The sequence below is a fragment of the Rhinoderma darwinii genome, chromosome 1, assembly GCF_050947455.1.
Source record: "Rhinoderma darwinii isolate aRhiDar2 chromosome 1, aRhiDar2.hap1, whole genome shotgun sequence".
Classification (NCBI taxonomy): Eukaryota; Metazoa; Chordata; class Amphibia; order Anura; family Rhinodermatidae; genus Rhinoderma; species Rhinoderma darwinii.
In genome coordinates this window covers 186,534,185-186,546,770 of record NC_134687.1, presented here as the reverse complement: position 1 = coordinate 186,546,770, position 12,586 = coordinate 186,534,185, and the positions used below count along the sequence as shown (strand labels likewise).

Here is a 12,586-nt window from a genome sequence, read left to right as displayed (position 1 = left end):
ACCGCAGATAGTTGCAGGTGTGTAACATATGAGATGATAAAAAAATGTTTATGTTGGAGCTATGATGACAGGCCTTCAAATTTTATGGAGTGATGGCAGGTTGGGTCAAAGATTTAATTCAACTCTACACTTGTATAAGCAACCCAACTCAGTTCAGCCACGCTGACAGTTTTCATATTTAGTAAGGGCATGGAAATATATGTTGCAGGGTAAAGTTCATCAAAAACTAACAATTGGTCTAGTTGAGCGGAGGGGCCGGGGGATATGTCGGGTGAATAATGGCTCTTCTTTGTTTTTTTGCTTTGCCGCTACCCCCTTCCCTTGGCCTATTTTTTTATTAATTTGGGAAAACATCTTTAACAAACAAGGGGGCTGGGAATTGGCTCAAGGATCATTAAAAGGGGTGAAGAGGAATCCATACCCTTTTGTCGTCATGGGTAGCAATACCCATCATCATAAAGCGGGACCAAAGTTGTGATCTTTGTTATGGTGGCTCATCTATTCTATGTTCGCCACTGTATAGTGAGACAGCTTTTTTAGCCAAGTTAACGAATATAATGATCTACTCTATAACCGAACTGGAAAAAAAAATGCAAATGTTGGAGCTGGCAGTGTGTTCCTAAAACGTTTTATGCTGTGTAATACATTGATACATGTACTCCAGCGTGTTTAAAACCGTCTGCAAGTATTTTGGCGCTTAGGACTGCAGGAATTTTGTTCGTTTTTGCGTTAACACATTCCAAGAACCAAAATTATAATTTTTTTTATCAACGTAATTGTATGAGAGCTTGTTTTTTGTTGGATGAGTTGTATTTTTCAATGGCATACATTTTTTTACCTTCTGGGTGGCCTGGAAAAAAAACCTTTAATTCTGCCATTGTTAAATTTTGTGCCATTCACCATGCGGCATTAATAAGGTGCTACCTTCATTCTATGGGTCGGGAATTATTAAGGCGAGGTGCAGATCGGGTGAAGAAGGGGGCCCTTATCCTCTGTCTAACCACCTATGGATGTAGCCATCTTTAACTTGACTCTGATAACTTGCTACAGCGTGATATCACACAACAAAAGCCATTGAAAAGTCATTGAAAAAGTCAAGATAAGAGATCTTGTCCCTGTGTATTTAATGCGTAAAAAGTCAAGATAAAGACGGCTACATCTGTAGACCACGGCATCTATGGGGTTAAAAGGCCGGGAGTGGAGTTATCTCTTATCCCAGACTGCAGCGGGATGTCGGCTGTATTTTACAGCTGGCACCCGCTGCAGATGGTGTGAGCACAGCTCCTGTCCATTTCTGACCCACAGTTTGGACATAGTTATGTCCATTTGCGGGAAGGGGTTAAAGACAATGTCCTTTTTTCAACCCCTTCTTATTAGAAAGCTGATTACAAGTTGTCCTGTTGCCAAGACCCCCAGCAATCATCTATAATCTGTGGGGAAATCTGGAAGCAAATGTTCCATTTCCCTGCAACGCCGCCATTGGAAAATGTACCATTGCATGATGTAAAGCACATATGCGCCAATTCCCTAAGAGAGCGAGACAGCCATTCTCTGCTTTAGTTAATTGATGGAGGTCCCAAAACGAGGGCCCCCTCTAGGACCTTAGAATGTCCTAATAGTATATTTTAAAATGGATAAACCAGACAACCCATAAAGAAAAATTGACAGTTGTCTATGTAGAGAACAATACTTTATTTATAGTCCAGTATTAATTAAAGAGATTTCTTAAGAGCAGGCCCTAGTTATTTGCTTGTACCATGTGCCAATATACTCGAGGGGAGATTTTAGTATGTCACCAAAATACTGAAGAGATGTATTTGAGAAGGAATTATTGCTGCACCTGTTGGCTGAAGAAATTGCATAGCACACTGATTATAAAGGCTTGAAATTTATCAGTCTTAGGAATGTATGTACACACACACACACACACACACACACACACACATATATATATATACACAAACGCACACACGCACACACACACACACACACACACACACACACACACATATATATATATACACAAACACACATACACACACATATATATATACACAAACACACACACGCACACACACACACATATATATATACACAAACACACATACACACACACACACACACACACACACACATATATATATACACAAACACACACACGCACACACACACACACACACACACATATATATATATATACACACATACACACACACACATATATCTATATACACAAACACACACACGCACACACACACACACACACACACACATATATATATATATACACACATACACACACACACACACATATATCTATATACACAAACACACACACGCACACACACACACACACATATATATATACACAAACACACATACACACACATATATATATACACAAACACACACACACATATATATATATACACAAACACACACACACACACACACAAACATACACGCACACACATACAAACACACACGCACACACACACACACACACAGGCTATCTATCTATCTATCTATCTATCTATCTATCTATCCATCTATCTCATATCTATCTATATATCTATCTATCTATCTATCTATCTATCTATCTATCTATCTATCTATCTCATATCTATCCATCTATCTCATACATTATCTATCTATCTATCTATCTATCTATCTATCTATCTATCTATCTATCTATCTATCTATCTATCTATCTATCTATCATCTATCTATCTATCTATCTATCATCTATCTATCTATCTATCTATCTATCTATCTATCTATCTATCTATCTATCATCTATCTATCTATCTATCTATCTATCTATCTATCTATCTATCTATCTATCTATCTATCTATCTATCTATCTATCTATCTATCTATCTATCCCATATCTATCTATCTCATACCTATCTATCTATCTATCTATCTATCTATCTATCTATCTATCTATCTATCTATCTATCTATCTATCTATCTATCTATCTATCTATCTATCTATCTATCTATCTATCTCATATCTATCTATCCATCCATCCATCCATCCTTCTATCATCTATCAATCTATCTATCTCTGTATATTTAAAACTAACTATAAATATTGATGTAAATATAAATGGTTTTAATATAATTGTATATTTTTACTCTTTATTTGTTCATGCATATTCCTTCTTTCCTTCTGTTTCATTTACTGTAACGCAAGTTGTCAGAATGATCTATGACAACAATGATGGATCAGATCAATAAGTATTCTCTGTCATAAGTTACATTTGATGTGTCCCACTGTTTGTTCCTTGATGGTTTCTTAATATTTATGCTGTGTTGTAACGGAATATAAAGAATAATCCTTCAGCATATCAGGTCTCATAAATACATTCTTTATGCTGCTCAAAAGTTTATATTTTAAACGTAGTTTCATACTAAGTATTTGGCAAAATGAAAAGCAGTGCCACACCTCATGCCACCTGTTAAAGTAAAGCAGTCAATGCAAGTCGCCTTTTTGTACCAGCATTATATACAATTTATAGAGCATTTTCTGGAAAGTACAAGTCTAAGCCTTCTATTTTATTTAAAACTCAATTCTGGAACATTACCACCAGTGGGCAAGCTGCCCAGCCACCCTAAACCCTCCCGCATCTCTGCATGGGTACCAAATGCATAGCAGTAGAGATCAAATACTGCCACCCTCTGAAAACAGTGCTTTTTTAACAGTGTGGGAGGCAGAACAGTCATATGTATTCAGGGTCTGACATATGGGACTCTATCCATGTTAGATCTGCACTGAGGAGTAGTTCAAGTGTTTCCTTCAAAAGGTGAGCACGTATGTTTCATTTCTTCGCCTGATTTGGGCCCCTGGAAAGGCATACAGCATCTGTATAGCTGGCAGTGAAATGGTATTTCCAGGCAGCCACTCTGTTGGAGGGTAGCGAGCCAATCTACTGCTTTGTCTGAGCAGCTGAGAACTTCATCTGAGTATTACCATGGTGTACGGTAACAGACCTGTTCCATGAGCAAGTAAAGTACTGAGCAAGTGTTAGGGTCAATATTTATAGACCGCTCGCTACACTGCAGCTTCGGAGGCTCACACCGTACAGAACAGCCAGGAAATCTGCAACAGAAGGGGCTCAAGTGGTTCTGATTTTGCCTTTTTTATTTCAGCCATCATCGGGTTTCCGTCTTCAATTCACAGCATTCTGGAGGCAATGAGAATTGGACAGTAAGGTGTAGGGTAAGTACAGGACTGTTATATCTGTGTACTGGTGGAAAACAAGCAGGTGTCTCGTTCAGTACAAACTGACCCAGCGTTACACACATGGCTTCCCCCGTGTCAGTTCACTTTTATGGATTTTATGCGCTTGACTTAACCCTTTAGATAGACCAGCAACATGCCGTCACACACAATCACATGAAGAGTCATGATGTGAGTTACTGTAACCCAGCTGCACCGGTTAAACAGATAGAATAAAGAATGTGGATGTTTAATATCCAGTATTCTTTTACTTTTCAGCAATAGTTAATCAATACATGTGATCTTCAATAATGTATACAATTTATTCTTTATACTGTTATGATATTTTTGGGCATTTGGTATGCCTTCTCTTACTATACCTATGATAATAATAATAATAATAATAATAATAATATAGTAAGGTTATATTTACTGCTATTACTATTATTATGCACTGAATAATGCCCTTGTTATCAGGACTGAAACAGCGATACACAGTCATGTTTCTTTTATAGAATACTTATCCCAGTTCTTAGCACTTAACTACTTTTTTCCTGCACTGATATTTAAAAAAATAGTATGGTCCAAGTCCAGTCACATTACACAACTAGTGTTAACTGTAAACTTTTTGGGTATTCTTTGTAGATCACCGTACGTCGGAGACGCTGTCCAACTTAGATTATCGTTAAGCAAACTTACTGATACTCTTAAGAGTTGTTAGACATCTATTTCATTTGTATGCATTGTAAACCTAACTGTACACTGATAATAACATGACATTGATTTTTCAAGAAATATATCTATATATAGATATATATAGTAGTATAGTATATATGGAGTACAGGCCAGTTTTCCAACCTATATAATTACTGTATAATGTAAATTGTCTGGGATATCTTACTATTTGCTACACACATTATAGGACACATTAGTAGATAATATACACTATCTATCTATCTATCTATCTATCTATCTATCTATCTATCTATCTATCTATCTATCTATCTATCTATCTATCTATCTATCTATCTATCTATCTATCTATCTCATATCTATCTATCTCATATCTATCTATCTATCTATCTATCTATCTATCTATCTATCTATCTATCTATCTATCTATCTATCTATCTCATATCTATCTATCTATCTATCTATCTATCTATCTATCTATCTATCTATCTATCTATCTATCTATCTATCTATCTATCTATCTATCTATCTATCTATCTATCTATCTATCTCTATCTCCTATCTATCTATCTATCTATCTATCTATCTATCTATCTATCTATCTATCTATCTATCTATCTATCTATCTATCTATCTATCTATCTATCTATCTATCTATCTATCTATCTATCTATCTATCTTAACAAATCATTCTTCATTGCTTTCTGCTCATTAACCCTTACAGTATGTGTTTTCTATGTTGAAGCTCAGTTTTAATGATGAATACAAATGACTGTTGGGAATAATGAGATAAATAGGGTTTCTATTGAGCATCTCCTAGATTATATGAGTGTGAAGTGTACATGTCTAGACCATCTTCTTGCATGCCATTTTATGATGATGGCAATTCTCCTCAAGTTTTAGAAGCCATAGTGAAAGAACTCAACAAATGCTTTTTTTCCAGTGTATTTTTCTTTCCATTACATGAAATAAATTTGAACAGATTCCAATGGACATTAATGTTTCAGACATCATTAGCCCCTGTGTTTGTGTACTCCCACCCATGCTGTAATATAAGCTTAAGGTTAACTAACACAAGAGACCTATACATTGAACATGACCTGTATGTATGTCATACCAAAGCTCAGGGAGATGAATGTTTTGAAGCTTTGCAAAAACACAGAGTTTCAGAAGTCTACTTTACCTGGACCAGTACAAGTGTTATGGATATTATCACGTTAGCTTTTATACTATAATGCAGATAGACCCTTCCTCTCTGCACTTGTTTTGGCATGGGTTTTAATATAATCAGATTTTTGTAGATTGTATGTGACCACGGCAATGCAAATCTTAATCATCCTTGAATAAACTCCACTCAGTTATAATACTATAGATCAATTTTTTCCACATAAAATGTATATAATGTAATCAGTAAAATAATCTATTGCTTTACAAAGTTATACTGCAAGGTGATCCTTCCCTGGAGATGAATGAAATGACTTTTTGGCATAAATCTATATGCCCGGATTATGAGGTTGGTTTGAGGTTCTGATGATGGCACCAAGGTGCATATTCAAGGTCTTGGCTATATATTTTGCTGTAATGCAGGCTTATATGAAGCTTTGTGGATGGGTTTTATGGACCTTTTAAATATACATTGGGATTTTTTGGAAAATGAGCTATGTTAGTTCTCTGAGACTATGTGGTAGTCATTGACCAGGACAGTATACTGGAAATGTTGGTGTGTGTATGTAGCCTTATGATATAAGTTATTAAATGGAACTCACTAATTCTGGATATTTGTTATAATGTACTGTGCTACTCACTAATACTAGGTATTGCAATTTAATGAACTGGGTAAGTTGAATTAGGTATAATCACTATAGCAAATATCTTCCAAGTAAAGTAGGATAAGAACATCAGGTGCACATCTCCGAAAGAGGCTATTGTGATTGATTAGATGTTATGGGCCGCTTGCGGGGCATGTAACCTGGAGGAGGGGGAGTAGGCAGCAACAGGCCACTATACTTTTGGCAAGAGTATTTTGATAAATTGCTAAGGTATAAACTATAAACTATATATATATATATATATATATATATATATATATATATATATTTGCTGGGTGAAGGAAAACCTTTCTCGAGCTCTAAACAATAGTTCTGCAATATTTCTGTACACATGTATATACTTTACATATCTAAGTCTATGTGTATATGTACGGATAGATAGATAGATAGATAGATAGATAGATAGATAGATAGATAGATAGATAGATAGATAGATAGATAGGTAGATAGATAGATAGATAGATAGATAGATAGATAGATAGATAGATAGATAGATAGATAGATAGATAGATAGATAGATAGATAGATAGATAGATGTAAATGACAGAAGACAGCATGTGTAATTTCATTTGCCTTCTGCACTCTTTTACTTTCCTGCTGTTTTTGTTTGTGCTGCGTATACATTTTATATGCTTCGGCAAACAACAGAAACAGCAATTAATGTTCTCAGTTACAGTTGAACTGTTTCCAAACACATCATATATGGACAAAATCTTTACACTATTATCTACTAAATTAGCTAGTTTAGCTAATATTAAAGTGGTATTCCCATTGTATAAAGTGATGGCATATAACTAGGATATGCCATCACTTTATGATCAGTGGGGTTCCAACCTCTGGACCCCCACGATTCAAAGAATAAAAGCCTTTTACCTGCACAGCAGTGCTCCTCACTTGAATGGGCCATGCTGTAGTTCCTTGCACACTGGGCAGCTCGGGCGCAGTTGCGCAGAATAAACTATGTAGGGGCCTTTATTCTCAGGATTGGTGGGGCTCCAAGGGGTTGGACCCCACGATCATAAAGTGATGGTATATTTTAGCGATATGCCATTACTTTATAAGATAGGAATAACCCTTTAATATATTGTATAGTAGTAGTAGTAGTTCTACATTTTGTCCTGTTACATTACCAAGAAACTATGAGACACATCAGTAGGAGGGTCCTGATATCTGTCACAGGTCACATGCACCATATTTATGGAACAGCTGCATCATTTGTGATACTGCCATGTTCACCTGGGGTGGATTTGCTAAGTATATTCTGCACAATCCCCAACAAACTGTAGTAACATGTAAGTGAATGGGTTTTTCAAAACTCTATTAATACATGGTAGGAAATAATCAGCATGAATTTTAGGGCATTCTGTGGATTTTAAAATCTGCAGAATGCTTTATTCTGATGCAAAAAAGGTGGCACAATTCACCATGGATTTCTTCCTTATCATCACAAAGGGGGAAATCTGAGGTCAAATCTGTCAAATCAGCACGAATATGGTGTCGATTTTGTTGCCCCTTGTTAACATTCCCTTAACCCCTTCCCGACACCCTACTCTCCGATCCCGGCTTTTCAACCACTTAGATGCTGAGGTCAATAGTGACCACGGCATCAAAGACGTTAGATGGCAAGGCTCACTCTGTCATCCCATTAGCCCCCTGCAGCGCGATAACAGTGTGCCCATGTGTTGTCATGACAGCCGGTGGCCTAGAGTACGCCCCCAGGTCTACCATCTTGGTCCTCCTAATAAGCTGTGTATTGTACAAGCGATCCAATGTGATCTCATGTACAAGGAACTAAAAAAGAATTCAAAAATATGCTTAATAAAGTATTTAAGAATATATATAAAAAAACTTTAAAAGTAAAAAAAAAATGTTTCCCACTTTTTTCGTATAATAATGTAAATGATAAAAAAATAAACATAATTGGTATTACCCGTAACGATCCGAACTATAAAAATATAAAATTATTTATGCTCCTCAGAAAACGCTGCATCTAATCACTGGCCGCATCTGTGGCCTCTGTGGTGTCAATATACCGCTACAATGAGTGATTGGCTGCAGCGATCACATTACGTGTTAACATCGCTGGAGCAGACTGGTCAGACACCGATAGGGGACCCAGGAAGAGTCAGAATGGGAGCAGCAGGGCATTTGTTATTTCAAAGCATTGTAGGCTCTTTGTAAAAAATGTATGTGTTTGGACAACCCCTTAATTAACTTATATCCCTGGATATCTACGGTGCTTTAGTGGTTAACACTTAACCGTTTTTTGTAATTAATGGTTAATTTTATTATTGTTATATAATATTATTTTTATAATGTGTAGGGGAGAGTGGAGGTCTAAGGCTGGAAAGTGTACCTATAATGTAATTTTAATCAATAAAAATATTGCCCCTGGGAAGTTATGTAGTGGTCGGTGCCGAAAGCAGATGGCCGTGATCGGTTACTGCAGCTCTGCTCCTATTCCCTGGAATAGGAGCAGAGCTGCAGGACTGCAGCACAGCCGCTATAGCAACTTGACGGCTAGCGTATAGGAGGAGGAGGCTGCAGCATAACTGGGACAGGAGTAGCAGAGGAGCCGTGGCCATTCACTGAGTATTGAGTATTGGAGAGATAAGTAACAGTACGACCTGAAGCACCTCCGAGAGGTTTGAGAGTGAAAACTATTAATAAGCTGTGGAGAATGAACGACCTTCCCATCTTTCTTCAGGACCATATCCTTTCCACTCGATCAGATAATAGAACCTTCTTACAATACAGGATTTGATTAACCTTGAAATCAGATGAGGATTTGAGAGCGGGTGAAGAAGAAATCTTGTCGAAGAACTGTTGATATGACCACCGGTCGAAGAGAAATGAAAACTATTGGAAATCTGTAGGGAAGGCGGCAGCTTCAGGCAAAATGTTACTCAGTTAATCTGCTTAAGTAACTCTAGGAGAATTAAAATGTCGAGCCTGCTTGCTTAGCTATTTCCGTAAGTTCCATAGGAATCAATGAAGTAATGTGGCGGCCGTCTCACCAGGCGAAATGAGGGGTCGGATGTCCCCCATTTTTGAGATAGGTGTGGTCCCAGAGCTACATACTTTAGTACTCACCAGTCCCAGTCTGTGAGTTTCTGTGTCATATTATGTTTTTCAGATGCGCTACGGCTGCTTCTAGATTCTTTCACACATCATTTCATCAAGAGCATAATAGTAGAGCAGTAGGGATCCTCAGAAACAGATGGCAATAGAGGAATATTTTAGCCCCTTCTGGGCTTTACTGTAAATATATGGCACATAAGGGAAGTACTTGCCACAGAGTGCCGCATATGTACGGCACACAGCATAGTAATGGGTCAGGAGCTGTGGGAGGCAGCTGTAACAAACAGTAGACTTAATCCAGTGGTGTATCTAGGTTCTCCTGCACCCAGGGCAAAGATTCAGTTCGGAGCCCCCCTGAACCTCTTTTCCGACATCTCCTTCCCCCTTGCCATGTTTTCTTTCTCGACCAATCAATGAGGTGTAATTTTTTTATCACATTTTTTTATGTGATGCGAGCACAAAACCATTTGTACATTTTACAAGCAATATAGTTCTATAAAGTAGTTAACATAACAATAAATTATAAGAAAATAAATTAAAGAGGTCAGTGTGCCGGACTAAAATAGATTGTATAATTGATGCTAATGATACTGTATGGTGACATAATGAACAGCCTCCTTGTAGATAGTGCCGCACACCCCCTTGTAGACAGTGTCACACAGCCCCCCTGTAGATAGTACCACATACCCCCTCTTGTAGATAATGCCACACAGCCCCCCGTAGATATTGCCACACTCCCCCTAGAAGATAGTGCCACGCATCCCCCTTGTAAATAGTGCCAAACACCCCCCGGTAAATTAGGCCATACACCATATACCCCCTACACCCCCCCTAGTAGAAAGTGCCATACACACCCTTGTAGATAGTGCCAAACACCCCCCTATAGATAGTTCCCCACCCCCCCTTTCTAGATAAAACCACACAGCCCCACTTGTAGATAGTGCCACACACAGACCCCTGTAGATAGCGGTACTCCCCCCCCCCTCCCTGTAGATAGCACCATTGGGGCTCTCTCTAGGAGTGTAATCCCCAGCCAGAGCATTGCTGGAGATTCCGCTCCAGGAAAAGCCCCTGACATCACTATCCATATATAGACAGCTATGTCAGGGGCTGCCTCTAGGAGTGGAATACCCAGCTAGACCGTCTGGGCCCCCCCTAACTTCCCTGCTAGTTGCCCCCCCTCCTAGCTATGCCCCTGACCTAACCCTGCCAGGTTTATCCATTTAGATGATGTGGTCAATACCAGCTGCGACAGTTTAATCTTTAGACAAAGGAGGTGTCTCCCTTTATCACCCCACAATGTTATTGTGTGTTGCTAATAGGTTGCTTTGACAGCTGGGGCCTAACAAAGGCCCACACACCTTCCATCAGTAGGACACTTATAGGCCTTTCCTTAGGTAATAATGCATTAGATTACAGAGATATTACAATTAACTATTTTTTAATAGCCCCTTACTAGAACAAAAAAAGTTAAATAAAATTCAATGCAGTTTTTTTTAAAAAGAAAGCACATTTTATTATTTATTTTTTGCATCTTAAAAAATATAATACCAGTTAAATACTAGTATATATGTATCTTAAAATTATTCTATTAAAAAATGTGCCACAAAAAACAAGCCACCATTTATCTGTGTCGATGGACTGTCAGAGGCAAAGATGTAAAAATTGGCTGTGCCCTTAATGGGTTAAAGGGGTTTTCACAGAATCATTATTTATCACCTATCCACAGAATAGGGGATAAATATCTGATCAGTGGGGGTCCGACTGCTTTGGACCCCCACTGATCACGAGAACGTGCTTACCTTGCCGTTCCCCAGAGGTATGTTGCAGTAGTGTGCATGCTCGATCACCGCTCTATTAAATTCTATGGGGCTGCCGAGTGCTATCTTCGGCAGCCCCATAGAAATGAATGGAATTGTGACCGAGCTTTCACACTATCTATCCATTCCTTTGGGGCTCCCAGAAATGGCAAGCTAAGCCTGTTGTAATGATTGGTGGAGGTCCCAGTGGTCGGACCCCACTGATCAGTTAGTAATCACATATCCTGTGGAGAAGTGATAAATAATAATTATGGGAAACCTCCTTTAAAGGTAAGTATATGTCAAACTATTTTCATATCTTAAGGAGATTCATTGATGTTGTTGGTTTATTAGCTGAAGAATAAGCTTGAAACTTCTAACTTATCAACATAAATGCAAGTGACAATGAAATATTATTATGGCCCCTTTCTCCATTTTTCAGCTATGTCTGAAGGTTCAATTCTTTAAACAAGTGATCTAGAACAATGTTATTAATTATTCTGCACCTCCTGATCCAACTTAAAACTGAAAACTCAATTTAAAATTAACAGACTCATTGTATAAGGCTCTTGACCTGGAAAATTACTTGACATTTTTCAGAATTTATAGTCTATTCTTTAAAGGCAATTTTAGTGGGGGAAAAAAAAAAGGGTATTTCTCAAAAGTTTCTTTGGTCAACGAAGATATAGCTGTAATGTGTGCCATAAAACCGGAACACTTTATCCTCATTCCCTATGATAATATATCATCACTTGCAGTAATAGTTGTGTCTAGTGATTTTGAAATACTGTTCTGTGTGCTATGTCAAAGTCTTACTAGCAAATTGCGTCTGACAATCTGAATAAACTACATTGACCCAGGACGTAGAGTTCTGATGAGTTCTCTCAAGGTTTAGAACATTTTATTTGTAAATGAATCAAATTAGGAACATAACAGCTTCTTCGCTATTGAAGATAAAC

General features: G+C 37.8%; 1 protein-coding gene across 3 annotated transcripts in view; it reads left to right on the top strand.

Annotated features, from left to right (window-relative positions):
• The window catches only part of BMPR1B (bone morphogenetic protein receptor type 1B), a 555,987-nt gene that overhangs the window by 352,536 nt on the left and 190,865 nt on the right, over positions 1–12,586 (top strand). For all 3 annotated transcript variants that reach the window (XM_075860653.1, XM_075860655.1, XM_075860652.1), the window contains one exon: positions 4,156–4,225. The gene's annotated coding sequence lies outside the window, so the exon portion shown is untranslated. The remainder of the gene's footprint in view (positions 1–4,155; positions 4,226–12,586) is intronic.